The sequence below is a fragment of the Coenobita brevimanus genome, chromosome 84, assembly GCF_032717465.1.
Source record: "Coenobita brevimanus isolate Jiangsu-jjx chromosome 84, ASM3271746v2, whole genome shotgun sequence".
NCBI lineage: Eukaryota > Metazoa > Arthropoda > Malacostraca > Decapoda > Coenobitidae > Coenobita > Coenobita brevimanus.
Window position 1 is genome coordinate 27,205,801 of NC_137037.1, and position 15,197 is coordinate 27,220,997.

The window sequence follows — 15,197 nt, forward strand, 5'->3', positions numbered from 1 at the left end:
ACCCAGATACACAGCCAGACAGAGAATGGTAGACAGACAGACAAAATGTGATTGACTAATAGTTGTTTAACCCCTACACTGCGGGCATGTTTACCAATGTTTTGCGTGTCCCGCGGGGTTATTCGAGCTCCGGCAGACTCTCAAAAAATATTTGCCAAAAATAAATTATTAGTCCTAGATTATTTAAATTACATATGCTCATGGCACATGCCTTCAGCTTTCTCCTGGAATGTTTGTTGAGCCTTCGTCGGTTACCGTAGGACTTGTGGAGACCTCTGAAGTTGGGTAACGAAGTCTCCACTTTACACTTCCTGACAACCCGTAATATGATTACCACAGCCAGATAATAACACTATAAACACTATTCTATGATTTTCAATTAGTTTGGGATCCATACTCCAAAAAAAAACCCAGTGTGAAAGCAATGCAAATTATGAGCGTGTCTGACCGTCGCACTTGCGCTAGTTCGCTCTTGGTACTCCGTCATTTATTATTCATAAAACCCCTCACATTTTATATTTCTATTACTATATCACACTTATATATATCTGGAGTTTTTGTCCATAAGTTTCCTTCAGTAGTATTAGTTTATTGTCACTGAAGTCATTCAATTTTTCATTCAGTAAAATACGTAGAGAGCCACGGATTCACTTTCACTGTTATAACATAAAGTATTTGTACTCATATTCTTATATTACTAATTACTTACATTACTATTTACATTTTCTATTGTATTTTCAATATTTACCCTTCTATTTCACTTACACTGTGTTAGTCACTGTCACTTTCAGTAAGATAAAACTATAATACACTGTTCAATCATATGTACTGAACATCCATTGCTTTCACTTGCTATTTAAACATTATTTACACATTATTTCCACATTACTCTCCTTTCCCACTTGCACTTTTAGAACTGCTTCTGGCTGTGGTAATCAAAGAAGCAGGTAACACAGAGGAGAACCTGGCACTCAGCGCACTGCCAAGAGGTGCGTTTGTGCTCAGGTGTGCGGCGAGTGGTATGTGCACACACCTGACACCTGCAGATCGCAGCCTTCCTTTTACCTGTGGCAGGCATTAGCTCCAGTCTGAGCCGATCCATATACGCCCTCTGCTCAAGTCGGTCGGGAAGTGTTACTGGATGGCGCCTTGGAGTTGCTGCTGTCACCCTACCATATCTTTCCAGCAGCTGCTGGACACAAGTCCTGGCGAACAACCTCAGGGAGAAGGACTTGGGTGGCTTGACCTTCATCCTGTACAGGATGAAGGCGTTCAGCATCGTCATATCTATGAGAAGCAGAAAAACTTTCCTGTACCACCTAGTATTATTCCTGAGGCAGTCGATCTCACCAATCATCATGTCAGACTTGTCCACCAGCCGCATGTTGATATTGTAGTCTAACACAGCATCAGGTTTCATCACAGGTTCGCCTGTCCTACGGTCGACCTTCCCACTGTCTGTCATTTCCCCCTTATGTACGGTGGTGAGCATGTGCACGACCCTCTTGTCATGCCACCGTATTGCCAGCATCTTCTCAGACCTGCATAGGTGCACGTCTCCTTGCTGCGAGGTTCCTGCCTCTGTGAATTTAGGGAAGTGGGCACGATTACTTTTGACAGTGCCACAGGAGCCAATGCTGTGCTCTGAAAGGTATTTGGCAAGTTTCGGTGCTGTATAATAGTTGTCTGTATACAGCACATGATTCCCACCAAAATACTTTTCAAGGAGCACTTTCACTACACAGCCTGAGAAGCCAAGGGGGTGTGTTTGATCCAGATCAACAGTGCTGGCTGAATAGATGACGAAGTCAAGGATGTACCCCATCTTACAGTCGCACAGTACAAAGAACTTGATTCCAAGGCGATGGCGTTTGCTCGCAATGTGCTGTACAAACCGAAGACGTCCTCTGAACAAAACCAAGGATTCGTCAATGACAACCTTCTGAAAGGGGTGGAAGAATGACATAAACTTATCCTTCATTATGCTCAGAATCTCCCGGATCTTCCAGAGTGGGTCGGTTTGGGAAGGTATATCGTTGTCAGAAAAGTGCAGGTTTCCCATGATGTTCCAGAAGCGATCTCTGGCCATGTACTTATTGAAGGTGGGTGAGGGTAGTAAGGGGTCCATGGACCAGTATTCTTCCAACTCATGCTTCTTGGAGTGTGGCATGAGAAGCATGAGGGCAAAGAACACATACAGCTCCTGCACTCCCAGCATGGACCACTGTTGCATCTTGGCTGCACCTGTACCACTTGCAGCATGTTGTGATTCATACCTGTTGGTCTCATCACATATGTGCTGCATGACTTCATCATCTAGGAAGGCCAAAAGGTAGTCCACACACTCAGCATTATCGTCAAGAGTGAAGGTAGGCTGTACTCCTGAGGAGCTCTCATCAAAAACTAAATGTTCTGGCACAAAATCGGACCCTTCCGTCCACGCGAAGGCGTCCAGGATTCCCTGTCGTGGCGGTGTAGGGTGGGTGAGGGTGGTGGGTGGCTGTGAGGCAGATTTACCCCGTTCAAGGTCACTCGCACTGACTCTGGGTTGCCGTACAGCACTAGCAGCCCTTACTCTAGTACCAACTCTACTTTTACTTGTCCGGGATTTACCTCTTCCTCTACGGCCTGCCTTCACTGTTGATGCTGGTGGTGACTCTGACGACGAAGACTCCGGAGATAATTCAGCAGACAAAGAGGAAGAAATGAGTGAAGTGGGTCTTGGGGAACGGGGAGGTGAATCAACTCGGGACTCATGGCGGGCTGGGTCATGTGGAGCCATTGTTCTGGGGCTAACATGCCGCCTTTTCACTCCCTTCCCAAATTCCTTCCCTTGCTGCACTAACTCCTTTCCCTTGGAGCTAGGGATAACTTCCGACACTGAAGCACTCGTACTAGCACTTTCTGGCACGATTTCCTCACCCGGCTCATCACACGATTCACCCGAATCGTCAAAATCACTACCCATCATCACCATAGACAATTCTGCTAGTTCACGTGCCACTGCAGAGTCACTAAGTCCTTTCCTGCTTCCCTCACGACTTTTTTTGGGTGTAGAGGTCACGGGGCCCTTTGCAGTGGGCGCAGAAGCGGCAGAAATGGCGGGGCGTGAGTGCAACGTGGTTTGACCACAGCGGAGGACAAGGAACTAAATGCCACGGCTTATCTGAGAAGGCAAGGGTTGATAATGACACGGAGGCTGACAGCTGCTAATTTACATGCAAATAAATTATTGGTAGAAAATCTCGGCAATACATAAAGAAATAGGTAGTTCCAGGTGAATGTAAATGTCACTTAGGCTTATCCCTTCCTTTCTGATATATATTTTTATTACAGACATAGATTACAATGCATAATTCAAAGGGGAAATTACCGTGGTAATGTAGCGAATGAATGCACGTGAGGTGTTGTCAGGTGATAATTAGCCAATTCCTGGAGTATAACACTATCACTTACCTTATTTTTTTTTGGTATATATTATTTTGTATAAGTATAGGGCATAGGGCTTATTTCAATAGATGAAATCTGTGGAAAAATCCGGGGAAGATTTGCTTAGCGCAGCGCGGCCTGGGAGGTGAGAGGACAGGGTAATGGAGGGCAGGTAAGGAGGGGAGTTAGGAAGGCGGTAAAACCGCTAAAATGTCAACAATGGATGGGAGTACAGATGAGATTTGGAGTGCTGACTATAGTCCTTTCACCGCAAGAAGTCCATTCAGGGTGGGGCCCACCTGGTGAATCACCTCTAGCGATGCTGCCAAATCAACCGTAGTAGATGCCTCTCTTTCTCTTATTTCCCATCTATGTGCTATTTGAAATTGTTTTTTAAATTCTGTATATAGTAAAGGAAGCTATACACTGAGTATCACTTTTTAGAATTATAACAACGATTTGAATGAATTCTATGACACGTGACAGTGCTTTTTTCCCCATGTTGCCACGCCGAGGTCGGCGAGGGACCCAGGGTCACTCCCTGTCTAGCCACCACCCAGGATGGAAGGTCCTACAAGGAGATGAACTCAACACTTATTGAGGAATGGTTCACGAATCAGTTGCTTCCAAACATTTCACCAAACTTGGTAATCGTGATGGGTAACGCTTCCTATCATTCTGTCAAGCCTGAAAAAATTCCTACTTCATCATGGAGAAAATCAGACTTGCGGGACTGGCTGATAAAGAAGGGAGTGCAGCCCCAAGATAACTTATCTAAAGCAGAGCTGCATGAGCTTGTCAAGAAGTTGGATATCACCACAACCTATGTAATCGACAAGATTGCGGAAGAAGCAGGGCATCGGGTTTTGAGATTACCACCATACCACTGTCAATATAACCCAATTGAGCTCATTTGGGCTCAGGTGAAGACTCATATAGCCAAGTAGAACACCTTTAAAATGGCTAACCTTAAAGTTCTTGTCAAAGAGGCTCTGAGTCTTATCACACCACAAAGTTGGATGGAAGTAGTGCGACATGCCAAACAAGTACAAGATGAAGATGCACAACAAGACATAGCAGCTGAACATTTCAGAGTCATTCGTCGTCAATATAACAGAAAGTTCTGATGACGAAGAAGATTATGATTAAAGATCAGAGAGAGGATTAGGCCTACAGGGGAAACCTCTTAAAAATAAAACGAGCCTAGACTTTTACCTCATAGGTGGTGTGGAAAGAAAGTTGAAAATAAATAATAAATATATACAAGAGAGAGAGAGAGAGAGAGAGGGAGAGAGAAACAGGTGGGATGGGGTAGGTAGGGAGACAGAGTGATAATCCGATAATTGGTGGTCAAATTGGCAACGTCGCACTTGGGGAATTTCCAACTTCTGCCACACCCTGAACGGACTTCTTGCTGCGAAAGGAGTATAGTGTTGGACATTGGCAGTACTGATAGATGATACAAACCACCACTTGAAAGCCCGGGATAATTCAAAATAACACAGAATCACAAAAGTGACGCCCCGCAGTATGATCCATTGCGCACGAGCGTCACGAAAGTGACGCCCCGCCGTTAAGGGGTTAATTGACAGACAATCAGGTAAGTAGATGTAGATAGCCAGATAAATAGAAAGATAGATACTGTAGGCTGACTGACTGTGATAGACTGACTGGTTGATAAACTGGGATATAGATAGATAAATACAGGTACAAAGATAGATAACTACGTAGATGGATGAATAGGTAGAGGATGGATGGATGGATAGATAGACAAATAGACAGACAGGTCGATAGAAACAGACATACAGACACACAGACAGACAGATACTCTGATGAATAGAGGGAATAATGGATAGATACGCATAGATTCTGAACACACACACACACACACACACACACAAACACACACACTGTAGCACCACTCGAACAAGGCGGTATTCCCAAGGTGAATGGAAAGTTGATGACAGGTAAAGCTGGAACTCCTGTTTCATATGCCGTGGTGATTGGCTGGTGACCATACTCCTTTGTTGAAGTTCTTCAGTGTTTCAGTAATACTGAGAGTAGGTCAGCCTACTCTTCTATATAATTTCTTCTAAGTGTCAACACCAAACAACCTGCAGATTACACAGCACACTTCCCATTCTCTCTCTCTCTCTCTTTCTTTCTGTAGATATATATGGAACCTCTGTGTTACAGTGGTAGAATGTGCGTTTTCGTGTATGGGATTATGAGGGTTCGCGCCCCGCCATGGTAATATACTTTGGGAACGTTCTTCCGGCCACGTACTGCTTTGGCAGACATAAGGGGTGCTGTGGTTGAACCAGTGTCACGTACTATAAAGTATGCTTGCCCCCAGTACATATGCGGGCCAATTACACTTGGTTCACAGACTACACACACATCCTAAGCCACTTCAACACAACAATCACACAGCACATCTCACTTAACCCGCCCCGTCCCATCGACGTATGGGTATGTTGCAACATTTTGCATTTGCCAGTCCCGACGACGTACTGGTACATCGTGCAATTGCAAGGTCCCTAATTTGCACAATTTTCAATTTTCGTGCATGATTTTTCGTACGTATACATGGGACACCTTGCTCTATTTTTGTACAAGATGCCAAGCAGGGACAATGCCTTACACCGCATAACCTCCCCCCCCCTCCCACACGCCATTGTCTCGGCAATTCACCTGTTACCAGTGACCTGGCCTGTATCGGTACACGGCCAGCACTAAATATTGTGCCACCGCTAGCACCAATAAAATGTATCGTTGCACTGCTGGCCACCAATTTAATGTAGCCGTTATGGAGTAGCAGTTGACTACATTAATTGTTCTGCTGTTTAGTATAACTAGACCACCATGTTGGATCGACGACACTGTCTGTAGTACACGTCAGCTACTCGCCATCACTGCCTGACACTTCCCACCAAAGGTCCTCTGCCACGAGAAGGTGGAAGCTGGTCTGTTATTAAGTGGTAGCGTAAGGTGACAGAAATGAGCAGATTAAATCTCTCTTTATTGGGTAACGAATAATATAACTGCGACCCGAGAGATATATAAGAACGATACCACCTCCCTTTAAAACTGTAAAACGGCTTCTGACGCTGTACGCTCACCGAGCCGACTAGGGCGCGGTGCTGAGGTCAGCTAAAAAGTGAGGTGCCGAGCATTTACATATACTCTGGGCTTATGCAAAAAGTAGAGATAAATGACAACTCTACTAGCACATTATACACCTCTATAAAATGGCATTAAGTATATTCACATATGCCAACATAATAAATGGTTCCCCAGGACTTTACACTTACGCACTATTCAGATATCTTTTCACTTCTCCTAACCTTCATTTTATAATTGAAACAGGGTGGCACTTATGGTCTGCCATCCACCTTCTTCTATAACACAGCTAACAGCGAAATGATATTTGGTTGTTCATCATTCACACTTCATTACACACTGTTAATTATGACTAAACAGCTTTAAAAATTATTATGTACAATGTGTGATACTACAACTTCATATGGAAAAAGATGTTGACACCAGAACATCGCTCGGCCACACCATTGACGTCCTCGTCGACATTGTTGTCCTAACTACCGTGTAGCCTAACCAGAGTGTAGGGTTGCTAACTATTCAGGAACATCCACTTGCAATCCGCGAGTACGGACTCGTGGTCTCAGTGGGTTCCTTAATTGGTGCCTTAAATAGTAGCCTAAACCACAAACACAGGACAAGACCACAATAAGTAGAAGACCAACGCCAGGACCAAAATAGGAAGGGGAAAGGTATGAAGGAAGATAGGACAGTACATAAGGCTCTAAATCAGTCCTGTTCAGGTGGGAGAGGAAGGTAAGCTCCTTTAATACATGAGACAGCCTGTTCACTTTCAAGGAAGTAACATTGAATGAAGGTAAAAAGGGTCGTAACTGGGATGAGAAGTTCACTGTCAAAGCTAGATGATGCTTGCTAGGCAGAACTGCTATCTCTTTACTGTGTAACTCACAAAAATCAGGTGCAACATAATACCCCTTTACTGTAAGGAAATGATTCTGTGAGGCACAAATCACAGTTACATCCTCTGTCTCAGGAAAGTAAAAGTACTGTTTCGCTTGAATATGAGCATGGGAAACTGACTTCAACTGAATGGGTTAGAAGGTGCAACGTTGCAGAGCAGAGGAAGTATTTGTGTCCAACAAGGCCCTCTTACATTCCTCTACCTTTAATGGTACAAAGACAAAATGGAAAGCAGGACATACATGGCGATCAAGAAATGAGGCCTTACACTTCTCAAATTCATCCACAGTCGTTTCTGCTACATATTTCTTGTCATCTGAGACAACTAGCACCTCTGGACCCTCTTCAATAACAACAAGTGTATTATTAGCAGTAGCAAAAGGGAAGGAAATGAACCGCCATGCCTGGTATGTTACAGCATTCCTCATAGGTACCAATATCAGGATGCCTTCATGGGTCAACTGGGCCTCTAACAATGGGTAATAATATTCCAGTTGACTCAGATCAAAGAGTGGCATAAGTCCATGCTTCCACATAGCTATATCAAGTGCATTTGGTAATATATTAGTAGGCAGCAATAAAGCATTAACCCTGTTCAAACTTGCATCGATTAAGCCGTCCACCATATTGGCTGCATGCTTCTCCAAAGCAGTGGTTGACTTGTTGAGAGCATGTAAGTACTCAGCGAATAACACCAAATTAGCTAGGGTTGGTAGGTTAATTTGGATGTTGTTCACAAGCTCTACTAGATGGTTGGTAGTCCTAATTATCTCGTTAGCTTTGTTAGTGAACTCATCTAACTGTTTATACACATGCATGATTAATCTATTATTGGCTTTAGCGGCCAGTGTCAAGTCATGCATCTGTCTACCCAATTGCACTACATCCTTATCTAATGCCGTGCCAAAGAGTTGTTGAGACAGGATTCCTAGAAAATCCACAAGTCCTCTCTTAGTACGTGCATGGACATGCTTGGAAAGATCAGAGTGTACGTTAGGTAAAGCAACATGCAAGTTAGTGAGCCTGTCGGTGAGCCTGTCTATATGTCTAGTCTGAAGCTCAACAATTCCATGCAAGGTTCGTTCCAAAGCTTCAGTGTCAGAGTTCGTCAATCGTGGGTTTCGATTAAACATCTTTTCCACTTCCAATAGTTGCTGTCTGAGATTCGGCAAGCCCTTGGAGACCTCCTTGACAATATCTGGCATTTGAAGATAGCCTTCCATTGGATAGTAGACGCATACTGCATCTTCCACTACTACGACTTCTCCAAGTGGGCTCTTCAGTGCTCCTGGCATTAACGCAGTCGTGTCCGTGTCCGACGTCTTTCCATAGGTCCACCCCAAGCAACGCACGAGGAGTATGAGCCACAGCCACATTTTTTTTCTGCAAGAGAAGATACTCCCTTAATCACTCTTGTTGTGGGATCGTAGCTTGCTGCGATACTCTTGGTTAGGGACAGGTACGGACGACGACAGACTGCGACGAAGACAGAGGGGACAACATATCAGACGATAGGCCTAGCTCTTGACTTACTAGTTTGATCCTATCAGCATGTACTACCTCCTGAGTTCCATTAGCTTCATCCTTTATTCTATAAGTATTTCCACGTGCTCGTTCCACAACGGTATATGGTCCGCGGAACTTAGGTCTGAGCTTGGAAATTCTCTCAGGGTTGTGGATCATGACCTTCTGGCCTGCCTGTAACGTCTTTTCTTGACTACCTTTGTGTTGTTTCGCCATCATCTCCGCTCTTGAGGCTTTTAATCTTTTCCGTACTTCACTGTGTATACGTTGGAATTTCAACAACTGTACCTTTGTGTAGTCTTCTTCGTTGTATATTGGAGTAGGAGATCCAGCCAACAAATCGTAGGGTAACACTTTCTCTTCTCCATAAAGGATATAATGAGGAGACTTCCCAGTTGATGAATTTTCTGAGGAGTTGATGGTCGCCGCTACATGTGGTAACCAGTCTTCCCAGTTATCCTCCTGATTTGAGGTTATTACTGGTCTCAAGACTTCCAGTATCTTCCTGTTTGTTCTCTCCACCAGGCCATTGCTCTTAGGACTATAAGGCGTTACAAAAACTTGCTTTACTCCATACATACGACAGATTTCTTGTAACACCTGGTTACGAAATTCACTGCCATTATCGCTGAGCAATACCTTAGGTGTAGAGTATGGACAAATCACTGAAGTCACAAAGTATGCGCCACCTCCTCTGAAGTTTTCGTCTGTAAAGGTGCTAAAACGGTGAATCGTGAGAAATGGTCCACTGCCACCAGTACATAACTTGAACCTTGACGACTTCTCGGCAACGCTAAGAGATCATTGGAGACTGTATCCCAGGGTTTTTCCGGTAGAGGATACTCTAAGATGGGAGTTGGAAGTCCCGTCGTTCCTCGTATTTCCGCGCATTTGACACATTGACTGACGTGGGCTTCTATGTCCTTCCTCATGGTCGGCCAATAGTATTTCTTTCTCGCCTCACGTATGCATCTATCGCGACCGGGATGACCCGTTTGAGGTACGTCATGAACTAACTGTAGCACGGCTTGCTGTAAGGTAGCAGGAACAACCAACTGATATGCAGTGTCCTTCCCTGGGGGTTGCTTATACAAAAGACCCTGTTGAAGCTGGAAGTGAGTCATTGGTACTGGGAGTTCAAGTAGACAAGTCTCGTCGCCAGACTCCAAGGCATATGACTTGTGACCACATCGCATCATTACGTTGTTCCGCTTTTACCGTGTCTGAGGAATACTCAGCAAGAGCAACATCCTCGGCTATGGTAGCAGCAATGTTTCTACTCAACGCATCGGCTACAACATTTTGACGGCCTGGTAAATATCTGACCTCTGGATCAAACTCCATTACCTTGCCAAACCAACGCGCAACCTTACCGTGCAAGTTTTTTCCTTTAAACAAATCGCGTATGGGTGCATGGTCAGTTAAAACAATTATCCGGTAGCCAAAGATAATATCCCGGAAATGTCCTAACGCCCACACGACTGCTAATGTCTCCAAGTGTGTCGTCGAATAGTTCTTCTCTGGGGGTCTTAATGCCCTACTAGCATATGCTATGGTATGTGTCTTTCCTTGCTCATCCTTCTGCTGTAACACTGCTCCCAGACCCAGACCTGAGGCATCCGTGCACAGATAGAAAAGTTGAGTATAATCAGGAAACGCTAATATGGGTGTTTCTGACATGGCTTGTTTGAGCTCGTTGAAGCTTTTCTCTTCCGAGGGTCCCCATTTCCATGCAGCGTCCTTCTTAAGTAGCGTTGTTAAAGGTGATGCTATGATGGCATACCTGTGGACAAAACTCCTATAAAAGCCAGTGAGGCCTAGGAACGATCTTATCTGATCCTTGTTCTGTGGTGTAGGAAAATAGGTCATCTAGATACGCTAAGACGTCTTGCCCTAACATCTCGCCAAACAATTGGTTAATCATCCGATGAAATGTTAAAGGAACATTACTCAGTCCAAAAGGCATCCGGAGAAATTCAAGTGCCCACGGTGAGTGATAAAAGCAGTAATGGGACGTGACTCTTCGGTCAGCTCCACCTGCCAATACCCTGACGCTAGATCCAGACAAGTAAACACAGTATTCCTTACCTAATGATTGAAGTAAGTCTCACAGATGCGGAATCGGGTAACGATCTGGTACTGTTACCTTGTTCACTTGCCGAAAATCCACAACAGGTCTCACACCACCGTCCTTCTTAGGCACTAGAAAGAGTGGTGCATTCCAAGGCGAGGAGGAAGGCTGGATAACGTCATCACGAAGGATCCTTTCAACTTCCTCATCCATTACTTCCCTTTGGCTGCGGTAGACGGTATGCAGGCACATAAACTGGATTTGTACCGGGGCACAAACCAATATGATGCTTCACCCTATCTGTCCTACCCAGCGCTTCTCCTGGAAGTGCTACTACGTCGGAAAATTCTCTAAGGAGAGCTAGGAGTCGTGTTTTATGGTCTACATTATTCGTGACCTTCACATTGCTCCAGCTGTCTTTCCTTAGCCAGACGTACGGGTTCCGACTGAGTCCTTGCTTGAGATGTAACTACAGGAGAGATCACCGGCACGTCTTCGACTTCCTTTATGGGGGCACCATAGCACATCAAGTCGCCTATATAACAACCATCTCTGAGCTTAACTGCGCCACCACTCATATTTCCGATGAAGAGGGGCGTCTTCTGGTCTTGGCCAACGCTAGTCAGAGTCGATTCCAGTGACAATGCCTTATGTTTTACAGTCTCAGTTAAGCATGCTACATCAATTCCCACCGACGCGTCAGGTACTCGGACAGGAATTTTAAAAACAGTTTGACTGGGTAAGTGGTGATTACCACTCACTATAGCCCTGACTTTCTTCCAGTCCATACCCTCCGCTTCGTGTGTATCCGGGGACTCCCTTGACGCTTCACTTGTCGGGGTCACAACTGGTTGGACGGCTCCTGATTGGATGGCAGTTCCAGTTCGTGTTGCTGAGGGATTAAGGCCTACAAACTCTTTCCCATTAAAGGAAATGGAATGTCTTTGAGGGTGTATTACTATATCATACTCCTCCATGGTCTCAAAGCCTAACAGCCCATCAGCTGGCAGAGGAAAATCCTCAACCACATAAAACGTAGCACGTAACACAGGAGATCGTTTATCTGCCCTCAATGTCAATGGCACCTGGCTTACAATCTTCATTCTACTCCCTGTCACACCTGTCAACATTACATCAGGTGGTGATAATGTCCAGTTTGTTAGAGGCATTTCACTTTTAAGTCTTTCCAACGCTTTACTAGAAATAATGTTTGTACATGCCCCTGTATCTACGATCAGGGACACTTGACCTTTCCCTATGATCCAAGGAATAGATAATAAGTCCACCTTAGTAACAGCTGCCACACACGCATCGGTGGATTGTACTATTTTAATTACTTTTGCGCGCGGCCCTGAGCTTCCCCCGAACTAGCTGGGTTCCCTAGTTTCTTCCTCTTTTCAGTGACAAAGGGGCAACAGTCCGTTTCATGAGGACAATGCCCATGTATGACACACCATCTTTTCACCTCTGGCTTAACAGCCTTGGTCCTTTGCTGTGGAGAACTAGTAGCTGTATCTCTCCAGCCCGAAGTTTGCAAGGCTTTGCTAGCTTCTGCATAGCATATGCCTGCCTTCGCCAAAGCCTGACTTTCAGTACAGTTAGGATGCTGCTGTACTATATCAGTAGTCAGATTAGGTACAGGTATCTGCCACAAAGGAGGAGGGTTAGTCTGACTTTGCACGCCCATGTTGTTAGTCATGCCCCGGGTATTTGGATAAGGGCCCTGGGCTTGCATGCCAATATTAGTATTCATGCCCCATTGATTAGGATTCTGGGTTTGCATGTCAATATTAGTATTCATGCCCCATTGTTTAAGATTCTGGGTTTGCATGTCAGTATTAGTATTCATGCCCCATTGATTAGGATTCTGGGTTCGCATGCCAATATTAGTATTCATGCCCCATTGATTAGGATTCTGGGTTCGCATGCCAATACCATCTGTGTTTATATCCCATGCATTTGAAGAAGGAACAGAAAATAAATTCTGTCCAAAACCTTGTGGTGTACTGAAAACATCTGAAGTATACACAGGTATGTGAGTGGTTGTAGTACTATCACTAATGTCTGGATTTTGCATATCCTGAGTGACCAAAGATACTGTTGTTGTCTCAGCTTCCACAGTCTCCTCACTAGGATTACCCTCATTAGCAAGACTAGTGGCCATTTTGGATCTAACTGATTGCTCTGGGACTGTTGAATAAGTATGACCAGAACGCAAATGCAAAACGTTCAAATCCTCATCCTGTCCTTCAGAAATATCCTCATCACCTTGATCCTCAATATGTCCTTCACTCATTTAATATGTCTGAGCACTTTTATTTGAGAGCTCATACAGTCCGATCTAAGGGCAAGGCTGTGACCTTCACACACCCACACACCAACGGCCATACCACGGTGAGTACACCGCTTCCCGTCCGATCAGCGAAGTTAAGCAACGTTGGGTCTGGTTAGTACTTGGATGGGTGACCGCCTGGGAACACCAGATGCTGTTGGCATCCCTACGTGTCAAGTGGGGTTGGTGGAGGATTAGTGCCCCTCCCTGTAAAACAATTAACTCTAGGCCATTGGCCACCCCGATTGGGATACATGGCGTCTGGCAATGAATGGATGAATGAAAAACTTTTATCTGATGTATCAACCCACTCATAAAATTCTGAGTCTAGTGGGATTGCCTGATCTCTGTTTCCCCTAATTCTACGTCCCCACTTTTTCACTGTATCCATCCAACCTTGTCAGTAATATTTCCCTCCCAGTTACAGGAAGATAAACTGACATAAAAAAAAAAGGATAGTTATGGTAAGTGACAGAACGGGACACATACTGTATAAAATACAGAAAGTATATTTATTTCAAGGGAATTCTGAGAAACCTTTATTTCCACTCATCAACTAACTAACGTGTGTTGATTCAAGTATGTGTGTGTGTGTGTGTGTGGATTACTAATGCATGGACACTACCTAGATATGAAAGTCCAGGATGATGTTTCACATTCCACATTCCACACTCCACCAGACTCCTCCAACCATACACGGCAGCCCGCTCGCTGTGGGAGTTAGCAGCACGCCAGGCAGTGACGCCACTCGACGCACCACACACGGCACCACATAGCCCGCTCCCGCTCCCCTCGACTGGCCTCGGCCGTCCGCGCCTCTGGAGTTGCTAGAAGTCGCTAGTTGACCCACTCCTCACCGCACTGGCTTGAACTCCCCTTATCTCGCCTCTCGCACACGAGAGCGAGATTCTTGCCAGTTTGCGTTTGAAGATGGAGATATCTCGCACACCACAGGGCGAGATAACTGCCAGTTTGTGCTTAAGATAGGAATCTCACACTGGCAGAATAATGGGAGGAATTAATATGCACCACTCCAGTTTATCAGCTCCACTTAACTCACTGGTAATTAGTCCCCTTACAACAGTAGAGTAAGATTTTCTGTTTCACCTTCAGGAACGAGCGATTGCAAGGGTTACTGGTTCACAGCATAAATCCCTTTAGCACTTATCGTATCCCAGCACTGAGCACCAATTTAATGTATCGGTACACGGCCAGCACTAAATATCGTGCCACCGCTAGCACCAATAAAATGTATCGTCACACTGCTGGCCACCAATTTAATGTAGCCGTTATGGAGTAGCAGTTGACTACATTAAGTGTTTTGCTGTTTAGTATGACTAGACCACCGTGTTGGATCGACGACACTGTCTGTAGTACACGTCAGCTACTCGCCGTCACTGCCCGACACTTCCCACCAAAGGTCCTCTGCCACGAGAAGGTGGAAGCTGGTCTGTTATTAAGTGGTAGCGTAAGGTGACAGAAATGAGCAGATTAAATCTCTCTTTATTGGGTACAGAATAATATAACTGCGACCCGAGAGATATGTAAGAGCGATACCACCTCCCTTTAAAACTGTAAAACGGCTTCTGACGCTGTACGCTCACCGAGCCGACTAGGGCGCGGTGCTGAGGTCAGCTAAAAAGTGAGGTGCCGAGCATTTACATATACTCTGGGCTTATGCAAAAAGTAGAGATAAATGACAACTCTACTAGCACATTATACACCTCTATAAAATGGCATTAAGTATATTCACATATGCCAACATAATAAATGGTTCCCCAGGACTTTACACTTACGCACTATTCAGATATCTTTTCACTT

The 15,197-nt window shown here is 44.9% G+C and overlaps 1 non-coding gene across 1 annotated transcript; it reads left to right on the forward strand.

The window, feature by feature from the left end:
• Positions 1-13,420: 13,420 nt before the first annotated feature.
• On the forward strand, positions 13,421-13,539 carry LOC145410270 (5S ribosomal RNA). The gene has a single exon (XR_013899235.1). It is a non-coding gene; the product is annotated as a 5S ribosomal RNA (ribosomal RNA).
• Positions 13,540-15,197: the final 1,658 nt, after the last annotated feature.